Genomic DNA, 23,055 nt, shown 5'->3' with positions numbered 1-23,055 from the left:
ATCATTTAAAATCAGGATGCATCACTGCTTCTTTTGGCAACAGCTCTGCCCAAGACCACAAGAAATTGCTGAGAGTTGTGGATGTAGCCCAGACTATCACACAAACCAGCCCCCCTCCACCACTCCCCAATCAATTATTGACTCCATCTACACCACACACTGTCTCAGCAACCAACACAATCAAGGGCCATTTCCCCCTTGGTCATTCCCTCTTCTCCTCTCGGCCGTTGGGTAGAAGATACAAAAGCTTGAAAGCCTGTCCCACCAGCTTGAGGAACAGCTTCTTCCCTGAGGTTATCAGGTCCTTCCATAAGCTACGGTGCACATCCAATCTTCCAACCTACCTCACGGCAGATCTTGCACTTTTGTTTATTAATGTGCACCTTCTCTGTAAATATAATACAATAATGCCACAACACTATAATCTGCACTCTGGTATTTTTCTCTTTGCACTACCTGTACTTGTACATGGCCTAATTGTACTCAAGTACAGTATGATTTGACTGGATAGCATGCAAACCTTTTCACTGTATCATGGTACACTTATATAGTACACAATAATAAAAAAAATCAATATCAATTCCAAATTCTAAATTGAATTGATTCTAAATCATATATTAATTCCAGTAAAGTTTAAAGAGCTTAATTACTTTAGACTGATCTCTGTTATATTATAATGTTTTTGACATCTGTGACAAAATTGATATTTAAAATTAAATTATCTTGACTGCGTTTCACAAATCCAGCCAGGTTCTGATTTTCCGCTAAATAGCTCGCTCATTCTTTCGCTGCCCGCATGTGACTCAGTGTTAGTCAAGCAAATGAAGGCCACATTACTATGTTAAGCTTGCACTTCATTTTTCAAGATAAAAGTGCCTACCTCCCCCATCCAATGTTAGATGTCCAACAGGCTGTAACTCCCAGTTTCCACTAGTGGGAAAAGCTAGGACCAGAGGACAAAGCCTCAGAATAAAATGACATACCTTTAGAATGGAGATGGAAGAATTTCTTTAGTCAGAGGGTGGTGAATCTGTTGAATTCATTGTCACAGAAGGCTGTGGTGGTCAGAAATTGGGGTATTTTTAAGGTGGAGATTGACAGATTCCTGATTAGTAAAGGTGACAGGGGTTATGGGGCGAAGGCAGGAGAATGGGGTTGAGAGGGAGAGATAGATCAGCCATGTTTGAATGGCAGAGTAGACTTGAGGGGCAGAGTGGCCTAATTCTGCTCCTATGACTTATATGAACTGTGGAGGCTCACAGTGCCAGATCTTCAGGTAGATCTCAAAGCATCACAATCCTTCATATTGAAGAGTGACACAAAAAGCTGGAGTAACTTAGCGGGTCAGGCAGGATCTCTGGAGAAAAGGAATAGGTGACGTTTCAGGTCGAGACCCTTCTTTAGACCCTCTCGATCCGAAACGTCACCTATTCCTTTTCTCCTAGAGATGCTGCCTGACCCACCGAGTCACTCTGGCTTTTTGTGTCTAACTTCAGCATCTGCAGAATCAATCCTCATAATCCTTCACAATCTGCTTTAATCCTCACAATCTATTATCAATCCTTCATATGGTCGTTGCTTCTGCTGGCAGCAAGCAGAATGTAGCTAAATATACAACCAGCAATGTAACAGTTCAGTGCAGGTTAATTAAGTGTCGGGGATATGATAGCTCCACTGAAAGGGTAACGAACTACCAAAGAGTAATATACTTATTTCTTAACCTTATTTCACTCGACATCGACACATTTCCTCCATCTTTGAAAAGGTGGCTAATGATTTAAAGAAACATCATGTGGCTCTTTAAATCCTGTTGGCTGGATACTCCCGAGATGGGTTGCTTGATTAAGTTGCTCCTTGCATGTTACTTGATTAATCAAACTTCAGCTACAATCACTTGCTACTCCACTCCAGCCATCATGTATTTCTCATGCTGATTGAGAAGTCCAATTTACCACCATCAGAAACGTAATTGCTGATTCTACACGGTGCAAATCTTCCTCAAGACTTTGAATTACCATACAGCCATGCTACAAAAAAGGCAACAAGACACACCCCCGCGGCTAGCGCCCCAAAGTCGATCCCCGACAAGGATCGCGAGCTCCGTGATGTTAAGTCCGCAGGCTCCCGCGGTGGAGCTCTCGAAGTTGGTCTCTAGCAACACCCGCCAACTCCTCGATGTTAGGCTGCAGGGCGGACAGAGTTACGATACGGAAAAACATTGCATCTCCGTCGAGGCAAGAGATTAGAAAAAGTTACCCCCAAATTCCTCCCACCACCCGAACATAAAACAAGCTAAAGAACACTAAAAACAAACATTTAACACAAACAAACAAACAAACAAACAACAAAGCAGGAAGGGACAGACAGACTGTCAGCGAGGCAGCCACTCTTGGCGACACCCGGTCTTCTAAGTAAGACAATTATGTAAGTCCGGTACTGGCATGCTGCGTGGTCAGTGTATACATTTACAGTGCATTGTGTTGCCTGGACTTCCTCAAGAGCAGTTCCCCAGCTTGTGAGCTCCACCATCTAGAAGGACATGGGAAGACACAAAATGCTGGAGTAACTCCGCGGGTCATGCAACATCCCTGGAGAACACGGTTAGGTGACGTTTCGGGTCACGACCCTTCTTAAGACCAGACGTTTCGGGTCAGGACTTCTTCAGACGAAGGGTTGTAACTATCTAGATACCAGATTTCAACAGAACAGTTCGAAAGAACTGACAAGTTACAAGTTACAACAATGCTTTGCCTAAAGATGAGTCCCGACATAAAATGTCAAGTCTGAAGAAGGGTCCTGACCCAAAACGTCGTCTGAAGAAAGATCACAATCTAAAAGTTAATCTATCCATGTTCACCAGGGGTGCTGCCTGACCCGCTGAGTTACTTCATCATTTTGTGTAATTCCTAATGCCCCTGTCCTACTTAGGAAACCTGAACGGAAACCTCTGGAGACTTTGCGCCCCACCCGTTTGGTTCCCGGAGGTTGCAGGTGGTGGAAGCAGGTAGGGAGACTGACAAAAACCTCCGGGAACCACACGGAAACCTTGGGTGGGGCACAAAGTCTCCAGAGGTTTCCGTTCAGGTTTCCTAAGTGGGACAGGGGCATTACTAAACCAGCATCCGCTGTTCCTTGTTACGACATAGAGGGGCACGTGCTCATGGAAACATCAGCATTCACATCAAAGATCCTGACTTAAATAGGTATCATCCTCCTTTTGTTGTCACTGGATCTTCCCATCAAAGGACATTATGGGATCTCTTTTATACGATGGCTGCGATAGTCCATGACAAAATCACATCATTGCCTCTCCATGGCAACAAGGTTGATACTAGCTGATGACCTTGCAACCAATTTCAACTTCCTGCAATTTGCTAATTGCACGCTATTTGCAGAGTGACCCAGGGAACAAGTAAAGCATTTGTTATTACAACAGCAATATGATTTATTTTGTCATATTCTCTGATCTTTCTGTTATACTTCAATTAAACGTACTTCAAGCAGCAGCAACTTTATTGGTCTTTTCATATCATCAATGTAAACCTGAGATATTAGTGTGCGCATTGCGTACCAAATTTCACAAATACTTTCAAGGCTACACCCATTCAGCTTTCATTGTATGTAACCCGTTCCGACAGTATTTTAAAGATGTTTTGCTAAAATGTAGAAATTATTATGTGACGAAGAGCTGCAATATCCGTCACCAAACGCCGGCATGAATATTAATCATAGGGTGCACAGCCTGTTTCAATACCTCCATTTGGTTGAGTACACAGAAGTACACAGAAGCAAACACAACATTACTAAATAGTGAAAGGCCTGGATAGAGTAGATGTGGAGAGAATGTTTTCACTAATGGGAGAGTCTCGGACCGGAGGTCATAGCCCCAGAATACAAGGACTTTCCTTTAGGAAGGAAATGAGGAGGAATCTCATAGAAAATAGGTGCAGGAGTAGGCCATTCGGCCCTTCGAGCCTGCACTGCCATTCAATATGATCATGGCTGATCATCCAACTCAGTATCCTTCACCTGCCTTCTCTCCATACTCCCTGATCCCTTTAGCCACAAGGGCCACATCTAACTCCCTCTTAAATATAGCCAATGAACTGGTCTTAATCAAAGGGTGGTGAATCTGTGGAATTCGTTGCCACAGAAGGCGGTGGAAGCCGTGTCAATGGATACTTTTAAGGCAGAGATAGATAGATTCCCGATTAGTATGGGTGTCAGGGGTTATGGGGGGGGGGGAGCCAGGAGAATGGGGTGAGGAGGGAGAGATAGATCAGCCATGACTGGATGGTGGAGTAGACTTGATGGGCCAAATGGCCTAATTCTGCTCCTATCACTTATCAACGTGTACCAGCAGTGACTGGACGGCAGTGGTCGATAACAAATCTTTTCGGTCATACAATAGAGCAGCAGGTTCATTATCCTGCCTCATTATCCAGCAATCCTTCTTAGATCCTGACCTCTGGTGCTGTACTATGTTTACATGCTCTGTTGTGCTGCTGCAAGCAAGAATTTCCTTGTTCTGGGACATGTGACGATAAAACACTCTTGATTCTTGACTTCCTCCAATACTTTGTGTCCTTTTGTGTAAACCAGCATCTGCAGTTTCTTGCTTTGACGCATCTAGATACTCCTAGACTAGGGCTGCAAAAGACCAAACAAAGATTGGGTACCATTAAACCATCTTTGTGCAGAGGCATTCTCCATGTAGCATGAAACCAGGACACCAGGTGTCACAATATTGTGAGCCACTAATAAAGGCAGTGGTTAAAGTCGGTCACATTTCCCTTTCTAACAGAGAGAAGCTTCACCAACGCACAAAGAACGATACTACCCAAGCAAGGTACAACTGGAGAGGTTCAAACCTCACTTAAAACTGTACTAGTGAGAAAGCAAGTTGGATTCAAAGCAGGGATGCCAATCTTCACCATCCAACAACATGCAGAAAGAACTGTGGTCACCATAAACACAGTGGTTCAGCTGGTAGCACTGCTGTCTCACAGCGCCAGAGTCCCCAGGTTCGATCCAGACCCTGTGTGCTGTCTATGTGGTGGTTGCACGTTCTCCCTGCGACCGAGTGGGTTTCCTCCAGGCGCTCCCGATTCCTCCCACATCCCAAACACGTGTGGGTTTGTAGGTTGATTGGCCCTCTGTAAAACTGCCCCAAATGTGTAGGGAATAAAGGAGTATGCGGGATAAGGATGATCGATGGTCTGGATGCACTCGGTGGGCCAAATGGCCTCATTCCATGCTGTTTCTCCAAACTAAACTTGGGCAGCACAGTGGCCCAGTGGTAGAGTTGCTGCCTTACAGCGCCAGAGACCCGGGTTCGATCCTGACTACGGGTGCTACGGAGTTTTACGTTCTCCATGTGACCTGCGTGGGTTTTCTCCGGGATCTCTGGTTTTCCCCCCACATTCCAAAGACCTACAGGTTTGTAGGTTTAATTGTTTAAGAAGGAACTGCAGATGCTGGAAAATCGAAGGTACACAAAAATGCTGGAGAAACTCAGCGGGTGCAGCAGCATCTATGGAGTGAAGGAAATAGGCAACGTTTCGGGCCAAAACCCTTCTTCAGACTGATGGGAGGTGGCGGGGAGAAGAAAGGAAAAAGGAGGAGGAGGAGCCCGAGGGCTGAGGGATGGGAGGAGACAGCCCGAGGGCTGAGGAAGGGGAGGAGACAGCAAGGGCTAACAAAACTGGGAGAATTCAATGTTTATGCCCGCAGGATGCAGACTCCCCAAGTGGAATACGAGGAGCTGTTCCTCCAATTTCCGGTGTTGCTCACTCTGGCCATGGAGGAGACCCAGGACAGAGAGGTCGGATGGGGAATGGGAGGGGGAGTTGAAGTGCTGAGCCACCTGGAGGTTTAATTGGCTTGGTATAATTGTGAATTGTCCTTAGTGTGTGTAGGGTAGTGTTAGTGTGCGGGAATCGGTGGTTAGCACGGACTCGGTGGGCCGAAGGGCCTGCTTCCACGCTGTATCACTACAGTAAACTAAACTAAACAAAAACTAAAGTAAACTTAAACTACATAAAAGCTTTAGATAGCGTCTGGCACAAGACACACTGACTCTCAAATTATAAGCTGAGCATCAGCAAATCCTTAATAAACTAATAGAATAAATCTACAGCAAACCAGAAGTGGAGTACTGATCAATAATAATGGTCTTGAATGATGTGAAACTTATGTAGTAGCATACCCAGGATATCAGGTCTATTGGTTCATTCATTTTAACAAATCATGTCTAATGCCTTAAAGGATTACTGGAAACTGTGTCAGGCAGGTATACAAAAATGCTGGAGAAACTCAACGAGTGCAGCAGCATCTATGGAGCGAAGAAGATAGGCAACGTTTCGGGCCGAAACGTTGCCTATCTCCTTCGCCCCATAGATGCTGCTGCACCCGCTGAGTTTCTCCAGCATTTTTGTGAACCTTCGATTTTCCAGCATCTGCAGTTCCTTCTTAAACAAAACTGTATCAGACACATAGTTTTAGTTTAATTTAGGGATTAGAGATACAGCGCGGAAACTGGCCCTGCAGCCCCTCGAGGACGCGCCGCCCAGCGATCCCCGTACACTAACGTTATCCTAAACACTAGGGACAATTGACAACTTTTACCGAAGCCAATTAACCTACAAACCTGCACGATTTTGGAGTGTGGGAGGAAACCGGAGCACCCGGGGGAAACCCACGCGGTTACGGGGAGAACATCCAAACTCCATACAGAAAGCAGCCGTAGTCAGGGTCCAACCTGGGTCTCTGGCGCTGTCAGGCAGCAACTCTACCGCTGTGCCACCGTGCCACCCTGATACTTGTTGGTCACTCGTGTGTAAGGCCAAGGATGAGGAGCCAACGATCGACAACTTACGCCTTACGATTGACTTGGATCTATGGCACATTTCCTGTCAAATACGCGAAGAGTTATTGATCGGAAATAAGTGCTGAGAAAGGCAAAATAATGACAGCTTCCAAGATCACTGCCAGCGATGTCAACATGATGATCAACAGTGAACAAATAGAAAGGAAAACTATTCTCCCAGTTGTATGCGACTGGCAGTCACTATCAGGAAAAATTTAATAAGAACGTCAAGATCAGAATAGGCTGACTAACCAAGTTAATGAAAACCCAGACACACAGAAATATTTTACTTAAGACAAAGTCACGGCCGTGAGAAATGATCACACTGAAAAAATCTACAGTACGGGATTGGGGCACTAGAGATACACTGTGTTAGAAGCCTAGTGCTTGACTCGTACCTTGAGGATCGTCCCAGTGAAACCTTCAACCTATACATAGATGTGCAAGGTAGGAATCTGCAGCGATTTGTACACATGCCATGAACACTGGCTGTTCTTGCCAACGTCATTATGTCGGGCATTATAAAGAAAGAGATGGACCCTTCTCGACCCGAAACATCACCTATTCCTTCGCTCCATACATGCTGCATCACCAGCTAAGTTTCTCCAGCATTTTTGTCGACCTTCGATTTTTCCAGCATCTGCAGTTCTTTTCATGCTTGGGACAGGTGCAGGAGGAGGCCATTCGGCTCTTCGAGCCAGCACCACCATTCATTGTGATCATTCCACAAATTCACAACTCTCTGGGTGAAAAAGTTTTTTTCTCACTTCAGTCTTAAATGGTCTCGCCTTTATTCTAACACTGTGGTCCCTGGTCTCGCCTAGCATTGGGAACATTTTTCCTGCATCTAGCTTGTCCAGTCCTTTTATAATTTTATATGTTTCAAAAGATTTCCCCCTCATCCTTCTAAACTCCAGTGAATACAAGCCTAGTCTTTTCAATCTTTCCTCATATGACAGTCCCGCCATCCCAGGTTTCAATCTCGTGAACCTACGCTGCACTGCCTCAATCATAAGGATGTCCTTTCTCAAATTAGGTCTTATAACTGAAGGAATTAAAAATACATGCAGATTTCTTCCAAATTATAAGCCTTCAAAAAAACTAATTGTGGTTGTTTGATTTCTTTGTCGCAGCGGTAGAGTTGCGGCCTTACAGCGCCAGAGACCTGGGTTTGATCCTGACTATGGGTGTTGTCTATACGGAGTTTGTACGTTCTACCCGTGACCTTGTGGGTTTTCTCCGAGTGCTCCGGTTTCCTCCCACACTCCAAAGACATGTAGATTTGTTGGTTAATTGGCTTTGGAAAAAATTGTAAATTATCACTAGTGTGTAGGATAGCGTTAGTGTAACGGGGATCGCTGGTCGGCGTGGGCTCGGTGGGCCGAAGGGCCTGTTAACACACTGTATCTCTAAAGCCTAAAGTCGGAGAAAAAGCTGATTCGATATTGGCAATTGGGAAACTTCAGGATTGTTATAAAAAGTCCACCTAAACTAAACTAAATTACAGGTCAGCTCTATGCAACCTTCAAAGAGACAGTGAGTTCTTGGTGAAGTCACTTCCATCCTGTCTTCAATTATTCTCTGCCTCACAGCGAACAATTTAGAGACCGTGGATGTGGATGTGGAATTGGTTATTACCTGAGGAGTCTCTTCTGCCTATATGCGAGAAGATTCACAGCATCTTTGATAAAAAGAGATCAGATTATAAATCTTCCCACTTGCGTTTATAGGTTGCAACTCAGGGAGGTTATTCATAATTGTGCCTTCTACTTGGAGCCTCAGGAAAACGCAAGGAGGGTTTTAATTTGCACATAAAAGAAACAGAAAACGTTGAAAGACTCAGCAGGGTGGGCAACAGTGTTGGATGCAGTTCATGTGATCTTTGGCTGGTTCTGATGAAGGGTCTTGAACTTGAAATGTCAACTGTTTCTCTTTTAGATGTTGAAACAAGGAACTGCAGATAATGGTTTGCAAAAAAAGACACAAACATAGAAATATAGAAAATAGGTGCAGGAATAGGCAATTCGGTCCTTCAAGCCAGCACTGCCATTCAATATGATCATGGCTGATCATCCAAAATCAGTACCCTATTCCTGCTTTTTCCCCATATTCCTTGATTCCGTTAGCCCTAAGAGCTATATCTAACTCTCTCTTGAAAATATCCAGTGAATTGGCCTCCACTGCCTTCTGTGGCAGAGAACTCCACAGATTCACAACTCTCTGGGTGAAAAAGTTTTCCTCATCACAATCCTAAATGGCCTACCCCTTATTCTTAAACTGTGACATCTGATTCTGGACTCCCCCAATATCGGGAATTTTTTTCCTGCATCTAGCCTGTCCAATCCCTTAAGAATTTTATATGTTTCTATAAGATATCTTCTCATCCTTCTTAATTCCAGTGAATATAAGCCCTGTCGGCCCATTCTTTCATCATATGTCAGTCCCGTCATCCCGGGAATTAAGTTTGTGAACCTATGCTGCACTCCCTCAATAACAAGAATGTCCTTCCTCACATTAGGAGACCAAGACTGTACACAATACTCCAGGTGTGGTCTAACCAGGGCCCTGTACAACTGCAGTAGGACCCCCTTGCTCCTATACTCAAATCCTCTCGCTCTGAAGGCCAACATGCCATTTGCTTTGTACACTGCTTGGTGTACCTGAATGCTTACTTTCAATGACTGATATACAAGGACACATAGGTCTCGTTGCACCCCTTTTCCTAATCTGACACCATTCAGATAATAATTCAGATAACCTCACATTTATCCACGTTATACTGCATGTGCCATGCATCTGCCAACTCACCCAACCTATCCAAGACCCTGTAGCCTCATAGAATCCTCCTCACAGCTCACCCTGCCACCCAGCTTTGTGTCAACCGCAAACTTGAAGATGTTACATTTAATTGCTTCATCTAAATCGTTAATATATATTGTAAATAACTAGAGTCCCAGCACTGAGCATTGTGGCACCCCACTAGTCACTGCCTGCCATTCTGAAAAGGACCTGTTAATTCCTACTCTTTGCTTCCTGTCTGCCAACCAGTTCTCTATCCATGTCAATAACCTACACCCAATACCATGTGCTCTAATTTTGCGCACTCATTTTATGTGGGACCTTGGCAATGGCTTTATGAAAGTCCAGATACCACACATCCACTGGCTCTCCCTTATCCATTCTACTTGTTACATCCTCAAAAAATTCCAGAAGATTAGTCAAGCAGGATTCCCCCTTCATAAATCCATGCTGGCTTTGACCGATCCTGTCATTGCTTTCCAAATGTGCTGCTGTTACATCTTTAATATTCGACACAAGCATCTTCCCCACTACCGATATCAGGCTAACTAGTCTATAATTCCGTGGTTTCTCTATCCCTCTTAAAAAGTGGGGTTACATTAGCTACCCTCCAGTCCACAAGAACTGATCCAGAGTCTATAGACCATTGGACAATGATCACCAATGCATCCATAATTTCTAGGGCCAACTCGTTGAGTATTCTGGGATGTAGACCATCAGGCCCTGCCTTCAGTCCCAACAGTTTACCTAACACCATTTCCTGACTAACGTGGATTCCCTTCAGTTCCTCCCTCCCACTAGATCCTCAGTCCACTCGTATTTCTGGGAGATTGTTTGTGTCTTCCTTCGTGAAGACAGAACCAAAGTACCTTGGTGAAGACAGAACTGCAGATACAGATTTACAAAAAAAGACACAAAGTGCTGAAGTAACTCAGCGGGTTAAGCAGCACCTCTGGAGAACATGGATAGGTGATGTTTTGGGTTGGGACCCTTCTTCGGACTTTATTTCCACAGACTTTATTGGGAGGTTGGGAGAAGGGTCCTGATCGGAAATGTCAACAATCCATGTTCTCCGGGGATGCTGCCTGACCCGCTGAGTTACTCCAACGTTTTGTAGCTCTTTTAGAAGTTTCTTGATCTATTGAGTGCTTTTTAAACTTTTCTGTTTTTATTTCAGCTTTCCAGCATCTGCACGCCACTTATCTTGCTCTCTGGGGCACGCGCACCCCTGACAGAGTATGGCCACTTAATGCTGAGCATGTCAATAGAGTCAAAAATTATTTTCAACGATTCACTTATACTTTATCATCACATGTACCTAGGTACAGTGAAATGCTTTGTTTTGTATTCAACCCGGTAAAAAATCATGTCGCAGACCTCACCGAGGCAGCACACAAGTGGCTCCTCGTTTTGGTGCCGCCAAAGATACAAAAGTTCACCGAACAGTCAGTTCAATCATACCTGGGTTTTATGTTAATAATAAGATCATACAGTTAGCGACAGGAGCAGAATTAGACCCATCAAGTCTACTGGGACGACAGATGGCACAATGGGCTAAGTGTTCGGCTGGCGACCGGAAGGTAGCCGGTTCGAATCCCGCTTGGAGTGCATACTGTCGTTGTGTCCTTGGGCAAGACACTTCACCCACCTTTGCCTGTGTGTGAATGTGTGTGAATGTGTGTGAGTGATTGGTGGTGGTCGGAGGGGCCGTAGGCGCAGATTGGCAGCCACGCTTCCGTCAGTCTGCCCCAGGGCAGCTGTGGCTACAGAAGTAGCTCACCACCACCGAGTGTGACTGAGGAGTGAATGAATAATGCGATGTAAAGCGCCTTGAGTATTAGAAAGGCGCTATATAAATCCCATCCATTATTATTATTACTCCGCCATTCAATCATGGCTGATCTATCTCTCCCTCCGAACCCCATTCTCCTGCCTTCTCCCCATAGGTAAGTAGGAAACCAAAGCTATGAATGTGATGGGAAGCTGCAGCAATTGAGAGTCCCTTGTTTATTGACTGCTGTTAAACCTGTGTGTGCCTCCACGCTAACGGCAGAGCAGTATGTCAGACAGGACCCCATGCTGTCTGCACTACCAACATGACATTGGTATCAGTGTAGATCAATACATTGCTTCCAAGGAAAGCTGTCAGGAGTCGAACTACTAAACACTTTCTGCCCTCATTCAAGTGAGGCCACAAGGAACTTCAGATGCTGCCACTTTGAGTAAAACACTAAGTGCTGGTGTAACTCAGCAGGTCAGGCAGCATCGCAGAAAGGCAACGTTTCGGTTCGAGGAAGGGCGCTGATCCAAATCGTCACCTGATCCATGTTCCCCACAGATGCTTCCTGACCTGGTGAGTTACTACAGCAGTTTGTGTGTTTTAATAATAAATAATAATAATGCATTTTATTTGCTGGCGCCTTTCTGGACACCCAAGGACACCTTACAGGACATAAAATCACAATACATTTATCAATATTAAAATCAAGTTGATTAAAAACAAAAACAAAAAAAAAAAAAAAAATACGCAAAACGTTTTAAGTAATTAAAATCAGGGTGAACATGGTGGAAGTTATGTCGGGTATGCTAATCTAAACAGGTGTGTTTTAAGTTGTGATTTGAATTGATCGATAGTGTCCAGGTGACGGATGGGAGGTGCGAGAGTGTTCCAGAGACGTGGGGCAGAGCAGCTGTAGGCTCTGGCACCCATGGTGCTGAGTCTAAATGTGGGGACAGTTAAAATTGCAGCTGAGGAGGAACGAAGTGACCGGGAAGGAGTGTATGGTAGCAGCAGGTCAGAGAGGTATTGGGGAGCAAGGTGGTGTAGGGCTTTGAAGGTCAGCAGTAAAATCTTGTAGTTAATCCGGTGGTGCACAGGGAGCCAGTGGAGCTGAGTGAGGATGGGTGTGATGTGGTCCGATGATCTGGTGCGGGTGATGATCCGGGCTGCAGAGTTCTGAATGCATTGGAGGCGATGAAGAAGTTTATTGGAGGTGCAAGTGAGGAGGGCGTTGCAGTAATCGATGCGGGATGTGACCAGAGCGTGGATGAGGACTTTTGTATTGTCTTTGGAGAGGGAGGGGCGGAGTCTGGAGATGTTGCGGAGATGAAAGTATGCAGAGCGTGTGATATTGCTGATGTGGGGGCCAAAGGAAAGTGTACTGTCCAGAATGACGCCGAGACTTTTGACATGGGAGGAGGTGGGTATGGGTGAGCCATCAACTGAAATGGTGAACGGGTGGGTTTTGGAGAGTGTGGACTTTGAGCCAATTTTTCGTCTTCATTCAAGCCTGGGAATCAGATACAATAAAGGATCAGTCTGCACCTGTAATTCTTCAAATCCACAATAGTAGCCTGAAACAATAACTTGCTGGAAGCTGCTGAACAATGCATTCCCTTATATCATCATCAAGCTATGTCACTGTTACCTGCCATTAAAGTAGACACGACTAAAGCTGAGGTGCTACATTTGATGAGTATCAAATGTCAGGCAGACCAGTCGGTGTTTAGTTTTTTAGTTTAGAGATACAGCGCGGAAACAGGCCCTTCAGCCCTTCGGGTCTGCGCCGGCCAACGATCCCCGCACACTAACACTATCCTACACACACTAGGGACAATTTTTTAATTTATACCAAGTCAATTTACCTACACACCTGCACACCTGTACGTCTTTGGAGTGTCGGAGGAAACCGAAGATCTCGGAGAAAACTCACGCAGGTCACAGGGAGAACGTACAAACTCCGTACAGACAGCACCCGTGGTCAGGATCGAACCCGGGTCTTCGGTGCTGCAAGCGCTCTAAGGCTGCAACTCTACCATTGTGCCACCGTGCATTAATTACTCCTCTCCTTCTAGAGTGTAGAATGTGGCAGACGGCATTGCTATTTTGTGGATAGAGAGAAAGGTAGTGCTGCCCTCAAACACTTTAATTATTGCCTTACAGCGCTTGCAATGCCCGGTGGTGCCACCAGCAGTGGCTGCCTCACCAACAGTCTGTCTGTCCATTTTTGTTAATTGTAGTATGTGTTAAAAAGTATTTTTAGTGTTCCTTGGTTTGTTTTATGTGGGTGGGGGGAGGGGTTGAGGGAAACTTTTTTCAATTTCTTACCTCGACGGAGATGTGATTTTTGTCCGTATCGCATCTCCGTCCGCACTGCAGCCTAACATCATGGAGTTGGCGGCCTTTGCTGGAGACCGACCCGGCGCTCCAAGCCACGGGAGTCTGCGGGACTTTATCATCGCGGAGCTTGCGATCCCTTTGCCGGGGACCGAAGCTCCAACCGCAGGGCCTGTGGACTTGAACATCGTGAAGCCCGCGGTCTCTGGTAAGAAGAGGCCGACTCAGGAGCACGAGAGTTTCAACTGCCCCGACGCGGAAGTTTCGATCACCCCGACGAGGGCTTCAATCGTCGGCTGCGGGGGCTTTGACCTCCCCGACAGCGGATGGTTCGACAGCCCTGACTGCGGGAGAATAAAGGGGAAGTGTTTTAAAATGTATTGCCTTCCAATACAGTGAGGAATGTGGAATCCACCGTGGTGGATGTTTATGTTCTTTTATGTAGTTGTGTGTCTGCTTGCTTTTCACTTAGTATGGCTGCATGGTAACTCATATTTCACTACACCTTAATTGGCGCATGTGACAATAAACTGACCTTGACCTTGATCTTGAATTCCCCTTCCCATTCCCACACTGACCTCTCTGTCCTGGGCCTCCTCCATTGTGAGGCCAAATGCAAATTGGAGGAACAGCACCTCATATTTCACTTGAGCAGCTTATAACCCAGCAGTATTGATTTCTCTAACTTCAAGTAACCCTTGCATCCCTTCTCTCCCTCTCCCCGTCCCTACCGCACCCACATTGTTGTACTAGTTTTAAAGTCGTCTTGTTGAGTCTCATTGTCTGTGACCCGTTTTCACCTAAACCCACATCTAACAAAGGCCTGTTTCCTTTACCATTGTCACTTTTTTGCTTATCCCTCTAAATCACCATCTACAGTATACCTCTCGTTTCCCTTTCCTCTGACTGACTTCGGGTCTGAGGTCGGGTCTCGACCCGAAACGTCATCTATTCCTTTTCTCCACAGATGTTGCCTGTCCCGCTGACTTACTCCAGCTTTTTGTGTCTATCTTTGGTCTAAACCAACATCTGCAGCTGCTTCCTACACTACTCACCATTTTGATTCATGCGTCGGCTATTTCTATTGCAGATTGGAATCAGACAAATAACTGTAGAAGGTTACAGCACAAAAGCAGTCAGTATCCGATCAGTCTCGGTGATTAATTGCATTCACCTTTCCCCCTATGATTTGCCTCTTTCAAGTGGGAGTCAGCTTTCAATGGACAGCACAAATGCTATGCTAACATAACCTTTCAGCATAAGTCTAAGAGGAAAAAATAATACATAAAGAGAGGGAGTGAACACAGTGTGACACTGCTAAATCAGACAGCTGTAACAAGTAATTGCAGTCTCACTCTACAGGTTCATCAATATACTATTGCCGAAGGCATTGTCATGAAACAAATTGCTGCAGAATAACTCTCATAATGTCTTAAATGTTGGATATTTCTTCAATATATTCAATATATTATTAATCCCCTTACTGGCGACATTGATGTAAAATTGACACCCAAATTTAGTTCCCACAATATTATTGTAATTTGTGTTTAAAAAAAAAAGCTAAATAGCTATAACAGATTAGTTTAGTTTAGTTACAGCGCCGAAACAGGCCCTTTATCCCATTGGTCCACACCGACCAGTGATTCCTGCACACTAACATAATCCTACACACACTAGGGACAATTTACATTTATACCAAGCCAACTAGCCTACAAACCTGTACATCTCTGGAGTGTGGTAGAAAACTGAAGATCTCAGAGAAAACCTAAAAAATCACCTGGAGAACGTACAAACGTACAGACAACACCCGTAGTCAGGATCGAACGCGGGTCTCTGGCGCTGTAAGGCAGTAGCTCTACTGCTGCACCACCCTGCTGCCCTGTGGTAAAGATTGCAGAAGGGAGGTATTTTCAACAGTTCAGAAGCCCGACATGATGGCCAATTGGCATGGAATGATGTGGCCATCAGAAGAACACCCCTTTAGTTCACCAAGTCCGCACCCCACCATCAAACACCCATTTATACATTAATCCTACCCTAACCTGTTTTTCTTTTGAAAGAAAATGGCCCCTACTCCATTTGGAGGCAGCTTAGAAACAGGCCCTCCAGACTGCCAAGTCCATACCAACCTTCAAGAACCAGGGAGACCAGTAACAGCAATAAACGGCACGGTGCCACTGCGTGGTAGAGTTGCTGCCATACAGCGCCAGAGACCCGGGTTCGATCCTGACTACGGGTGCCGTCTGTACGGAATTTGTACGTTCTCCACGTGAACACGTGGGTTTTCTCTGGGCGCTCTGGTTTCATCCCACACTCCAAAGGCGTACAGGTTTGAAGGTTAATTTATCTTCTGTAAATTGTAAACTGTCCCTATTGTGTAGGATAGTGCTAGTGTACGGGGATTGCTGGTTGGCATGAACTCGGTGGGCTGAAGGGCATGTTTCTGCGCTGTATCACTAAACTAAAGTGGCTTCTGATCACAGTGCACGCGTACAATTCTCCCATGCGCTGTAACTTGTGAAACTTCCCAGCCCCACAGTGAATAACCTTTTCTAAATTTATGCCTGCACATAACCACGTCTGCTATCTATAAATGATCCTCTTGTAAGATCATTGCCCTGCATTTCTGTAAGAAGTCGGTCTGTAGTGTGGTTCCGTCTTATCATCAAAGTGTGGCAACACAGGCTCGATTCTCCCTGTCTCCTTGGTCCTTTTGACTGCTTAGTCATGAGCATCCAAGCTGCACCATTGCTTCTGCCTCGTTCACCGTCGCATCTGCCTCGTTCTCCGTCGCATCTGCCTTGTTCTCCGTCGCATCTGCCTTGTACAGCTGCCTGAGTGCCCCCTTGTCCTATGCAGATGGGGCAACAACTTCATTACATAGTTGATGGGCTCCAGAGTTTTGTTACTTCTACAACAATGCTGCAACAATTCTCCCGGTTCCTCCGCGCTACCGTGAACATCTTCTCTCGTGCTTAACAACCCCTGTGAAAATACGTGGGTCGTTTCGTGGATTTTGCAGATCTGCACACAACTCTCCATTTAGTTTAGTTTCATTTAGTTCAGAGATAGAGATGGGGAAATAGGCCCTTCGGCCCACCGAGTCCACACCGACCAACGATCCCTGCAACTATCCTACATACACTGGGGGCAATTTTACATTTATACCAAGCCAATTAACCTACAAACTAGCATGTGTTTGGAGTGTGGGAAGAAACCAAGGATCTCGGAGAAAACCCACGCAGGTCACAGGGAGAACGTACAAACTCCGTACAGACAGCACCGGTAGTCAGAATCGAATCCAGGTCTCCTGCACTGTAAGGCAGCAACTCTACCACTGCGCTGCACTTCGATGTTACCTGGAATACTTCCCAGCTCCCGTTGTAATTTTTATGTTTGTTCACTTTAAAGGAATGGGCAAGCGTTACATATTGGAGGTACAAGGCACTGCAGATGCTGGAATCTTCAGCAAAATACAAAGTGCTGGAAGAACTCAGCGAGTCGGGCAGCATCTGTGGAAGGAATGTTCAGGTGGATGAAATGGGTCAGGACTCTTCAGATTGGTGGTTAGCTTTAGTTGATTCCAAGTGGTTGATGTTCTGTCAGCTTCCACAGCAGTAGCTCCAGGCTAAATGTGCTTAACAACCTGCATCTATTTTCTAGGCTATAATTTTTCTGCTCTCTCTATTCCTTCCTTTGGGTGCAGATGGGAATCACCTAGACTAACCGCGTGGAGTGACAATGTTGTCCTGCTCTTAAAACATCTGAAAGTAATCTGCTTGTGACTTTCTCTATAAGTATAACTGATGCTGCCTAGTTGAGTCGTTCCCCAGCGCCATAGACCCGGGTTTGATCCTGACTGTGGGTACTGTCTGTACGGAGTTTGTATGTTCTCCCCTTGGCCGGCGTTGGTTTTCCCTGGGAAAGTCCTCCCACACTCCAAAGACGTACAGGTTTGTAGACTAATTGGTGAAATTGTAAATTGTCCCTTAGTGTGTGTAGGATAGTGTTATGCCCCTGTCCCACTCAGGAAACCTGAACGGAAACCTCTGGAGACTTTGCGCCCCACCCAAGGTTTCCGTGCAGTTCCCAGAGGTTGCAGGTGGTTGCCGGAGGTTGCAGATAGTGGAAGCAGGTAGGGAGACTGACAAAAACCTCCGGGAAACGCATGGAAACCTTGGGTGGGGCGCAAAGTCTCCAGAGGTTTCCGTTCAGGTTTCCTAAGTGGGACAGTGGCATTAGTGTGCGGGGATCGCTGGTCAGCACAGACTCGGTGGGCCAAAGGGCCTGATTCCACACTGTATCTCTAAACTAAACTAAACTGGGTTCGGGCATATTTTTTTAATTATAAGTCTTTTATAAAAAAAAATTAAATTATTTTTTCCTTATTGTCTGTCTGTCTGTCTGTCTGTCTGTCTGTCTGTCTGTCTGTCTGTCTGTCTGTCTGTCTCTTTATTTAATTATTTATTATTATTATTATTATTATTATCATTAAAAGTTATTGAACTTCAAAGTAAAGTATTTCTTATCTAAGTAAATGAAAATGGTGGATAGCTTTAGCCAAGACCCTTTCAGAAAAGATGGAGTCCCGTGTGATATTCTGGGGAACACCTCGACTCACTTGTGTAAGAAGGAACAGTAGTTGCTGGTTTAAATCAAAGATAGACACGAAAGTTAGAAGGGTCTCGACCCGAAACGTCACCCATTCCTTCTCTCCAAAGATGCTGCCTGTCCCACTGAGTTACTCCAGCTTTTTGTGTCTATCTCTACTCACTTCATTCTAATCGCTGTTTATATACCTTAACCTGTCTGCCACTGGCTTCTCAATAAATTTCCCAAACCAAGTTGTATGCTTGCCTCCGATTCTGCAGATGATCATTTCTTGCCAACCAATAGTTATTTAAATGGATTACCTTGGCAAATCACTCGCATGTCAGAGCTTCGAGGCATCGGCAGATCTAACACAGTGCTGTACAATCAGTACCATGTGTAACTTGAGGGTCAATAACGTTACTGCTGAAAGTGCTGAACATTTCCTCAGCATATTAGCTACACACAAGTGCAGCATTTCCATTCACAATTCAATTGTCTGTTAGCTTGCATCTTTCCTTGCCGTCTCACCTTGTTTGTGGACATTTCAAATCATCACTGATGACCCACTTTGGATAAAGGAGACCATGGAGGGAGGTCGTTGAATAATCACTTTAGACCAGGAAAGACACTAGGTGCTGGAGTAACTCAGCGGGTTCAGGCAGCATCTCTGGAGAAAAAGGACGGGTGATGTTTCTGGTCGGGACCCTTCTTCAGACTGTATAAAAAAGACAAGCTCAACTCAGTGGAGGAGAGTGTTAGTAGAGGGAAATTGATAGAGTCTTTGTTCAAGGAAGAAGTGAGGGGATTTAAGGCACTCCTGGTGTGGGATGGAGGTGTAGAGTGACCATGTAGAATGACTACGGAGAAGATGCATGAACAGGTGGCCTGGAAACCGATAGTTATTAAAGAGTTAAACGGCGTGCGAGGTGTCCTGGGCGTAGATGGGGAGGGGTTGGACAAGGAGAGATAACATCTCGATCCAAAACATCACCCATCCTTTTACCCCAGAGATGTTGCCTGACCCATTGAGTTACTATAATGCCTTGTGTCTATTTAGTTTAGATTGGAGATACAGCACAGAAACAGACCCTTTTGTCCACCAAATCTGCGCTAACCAGCATTCCCTCACATTAACCCACACACACTAAGGACAATTTACAATTTTACCAAACCAATCAATCTACAAATCTGTACGTCTTTGGAGTGAGGGAGAAAACCAGAGAAAATCCACGCAGTTCATGGGGAGAATGTTCAAACTCCGTACAGACAGCGCCCGTAATCAGGATCGAACCAGGGTCTCTGGCATTGTATGGCAGCAACTCTACCACTGCCATCTATCTTTGGTATATATCAGTATCTGCAGTTACTTGTTTCAACACTTTAGAACAGGAATAGCTTCACTACAGCGGAGGTGAATGGTAACTTCTGCCACATTGATGAATGATAACTTTGGCCACATTGTCTTTGGCATTATGATATATAACGGCAAAGCCTGAATCTTCTAAGATAAACAGTTTGGCTATAATCTATATAGATTTCCATTTATTAGCATTAGAATCACTTGATCTGGAACTGAAAATGGCAATGGTGATGTAAATGAAAATATTACTGTGTGAAACCAGTTATATTTACAGAGCAGAAACCGCTGGATGGGTTTCAGACATTTCAAGGACAGGACAACCCTGTGTGTTTCCTCTTGTGTGATTACTATGTATGTAACCCACTTGTGCACGGGAGACTGATGGAGACACAGGAACTGCAGATGGTGATTTTTAAAAAAATACAAAAAGTGCTGGAGTAACTCAGCTGAGTGTGAAGAAGCCCTTAAACGTCACCCATTCATTCTCTCCAGAAATGCTGCCTGTCTCGCTGTGTTACTCCAGCATTCTGTGTCTATCTTCGGTTTAAACCAGCATCTGTAGTTGCTTCCTACAACAGGTACTCCAGCACTTTATTGTCACATGTATCAAGGTGCAGTGAAAAGCTTGTGTGGTGTCCTATCCAGTTAACTGAAAGACAATACATGATTACAATCGAGTCACCCACAGTGTGTGCATGTCTGTGTACCTGTACTGATTCCTGGCATGTTAATAATTTAGAGAATGCATCGGTGAAGCAGCAACTTGCTTCTGATGAAAGGTCATTGCCACAAATGTTAACTCCTCTCCAAAGATGCTAAGATTAGAATTACCAGCAACATCTGCTTAAAATTCAACATTTCTGAGACCCACAGCATCATCTTGTGATATTAATACCATGCTATTTACTGGATATTCCCTTCATCTGTGTACTTTACTTTAGTTTAGTTTATAGTTACAGTGTGGAAACAGGCCCTTCGGCCCACCGTGTTTGTGCCGACCAGCGATCCCTGCACACTTACACCATCCTACAAACACACTAGGGACTATTTTACATTTATACCAAGCCAATCAATCTACAAAGCTGTGTGACTTTGGAGTGTGGGGGGAAACAGGAGCAACCGGAGAAAACCCATGCAGGTCACGGGGAGAAAATACAAACTCGGCACAGGCTAGCACCCATAGTTAGGATCGAACCCGGGTCTCTGGTGCTGTAAGGTAGCAACTCTACCGCTGCGCCACCGTGCTGCTTGAGAGCTCAGATTAAGCCTTTATATTATTTAACCACAGGTGCCCCGTGTGGTAATTGTGGGAAAAAACTGAGCTGTTCTTCCATTTTGTCTTTCAACATGGGCAGCGCTTCACTCTGTGGGAATCAAACTTTACTCCAGTGAATGAACCTTTCAGAGCTAGGCTAACCCTTCATACCTGGTGCCAGAGGCCCACAGAGTCAAAAACAAGTCTGCTAAAAGTCTTCAGGGTGGCACGGTGACGCAGCGGTAGAGTTGCTGCCTTACAGAGCTTGCAGTGCCGGAGACCCCGGGTTGAATCCCGACCACGGGTGCTTGTCTGTACGGAGTTTGGCCGTTCTCCCCGTGACCTGCGTGTGTTTTCTCCAAGATCTTCGGTTTCCTCCCACACTCCAAAGACATACAGGTTTGTAGGTTAATTGGCTTGGTAAATGTAAAAATTGTCCCTGGTGGGTGTAGCTTAGTGTCAATGTGCGGGGATCGCTGCTCGGCGCGGACCCGGTGGGCCGAAGGGCCTGTTTCCGCGCTGAATCTCTAAACTAAACTAAACTAAACATATTGGCACAGTTTATTAACATGGACAGAGTTGATAGGAATGTGGGGAGAAAATAGGATTCGTGCAAATGAGTGCTTGGTGGTTAACACAGCTGTTGTGCTCTAGGCCTGTTGAATTTATGACCATTGGCTGCAACACAGTATACATTCAATCCATGCAGTTCATCTCAGCTCTAAACCTTCAGTCCTTTTTATCCCTTTTGGAGTCTGTGGAATTCTCTGCAGTCTGTGGAATTCTCAGGTTCTCTGGATGCTTTCAAGAGAGAGCTAGATAGGGCTCTTAAAAATAGCGGAGTCAAGGGATATGGGGAGAAGGCAGGAGCGGGGTACTGTTTGGGGATGATCAGCCATGATCACATTGAATGGCGGTGCTGGCTCGAAATGCCAAATGGCCTACTCCTGCACCTATTGTCTATTGCCTATTGTCTATTTATTTCCCGTAATCATTCAATTTACATGCCCATCCATTCCTCTTTTGCCACTTGCAGTATTTAAGCTAAAGGACAATCATATTACCAGCACATTAACCATTAACTTCATGTAACTTTGTCGGCCCCAGAAACGTGGCGACTCTTGTGTACTGTGGTACGATTTTACCTGGTTGGATGCAAAACAAAGCATTTCGCTGTTTCTAGGCACATGTGACAATAAAGTGTAATTGAATCATTGAATCTTAGGGGTGGGAGATTGCAACCTTCTCGTGGTCCACCCTGTTTTGACTAATGCAATCAACCTGACGTGCACAAACAAATAGATCAAATAAAACAAATTGACCTACAACTTTAGGCTGCGCACGCCATACACAAGAAGAAGATTGAATCTTAGAAGATGTGGGAGGAAACAGGAGGATCTGAAAGAAACACACCGGGAGAAGAAATATAACACCGCAAAATTGGCAGCCGGCGTCAGGATTGAACCTGAGTCACTGGAACTGAGTGACACCAGCACTAACTGCAGTGCCTCTGGGCTGCCTCTTTGATTTTGCACACTTCCATGAGTAACACAGAACATTGAAGGGCAGATCTCAGGAACAGGACCTTTGGCCCACAATGTCCGTGCCAAACATGATGCCAAGGAAAACTAATCTCACCTGGCTGCGCAGAATCTATATCCCTCCATTCCCTGCATATCCATCTAAAAGCCCACATCAAAGCCACTATCGTATCTGCCTCCACTACCACCTCTGACAGTGTGTTCCAGGCACCCACCACCCTCCGTGTAAAATAATTACCCCGCACATCTCCTTTAGACCTGTTGCCCCGTCAGCTTAAAGCTATGCCCTCTAGTCTTTGACATTTCCACCCAGGGAAAAGGATTTGGTATGAAACATACTGAACTAACAGGCCACTCTGGCACAGTTAGACTTTAGAGATATAGCACTACACAGGCCCTTCGACCCACTGAGTCCATGCCATCCAGCGATCACCCCATGCACTAGCACTATCCTGCACGAGAGGGACAATTTACAATTTTTCCGATGCCAATTAACCTACAAACCTTGACGTCTTTGGAGTG

At 45.2% G+C, this 23,055-nt stretch overlaps 1 protein-coding gene across 1 annotated transcript in view; it reads right to left on the bottom strand.

The window, feature by feature from the left end:
- LOC116985868 (germ cell-specific gene 1-like protein) overlaps positions 1-23,055 on the bottom strand; it is a 127,879-nt gene that overhangs the window by 34,150 nt on the left and 70,674 nt on the right. The window lies entirely within an intron of this gene.

This window comes from Amblyraja radiata, chromosome 22 (genome assembly GCF_010909765.2).
Source record: "Amblyraja radiata isolate CabotCenter1 chromosome 22, sAmbRad1.1.pri, whole genome shotgun sequence".
Taxonomy (NCBI): Eukaryota; Metazoa; Chordata; class Chondrichthyes; order Rajiformes; family Rajidae; genus Amblyraja; species Amblyraja radiata.
The sequence above is the reverse complement of the archived record's forward strand: the minus strand, read 5'-3'. Positions and strand labels throughout refer to the sequence as shown.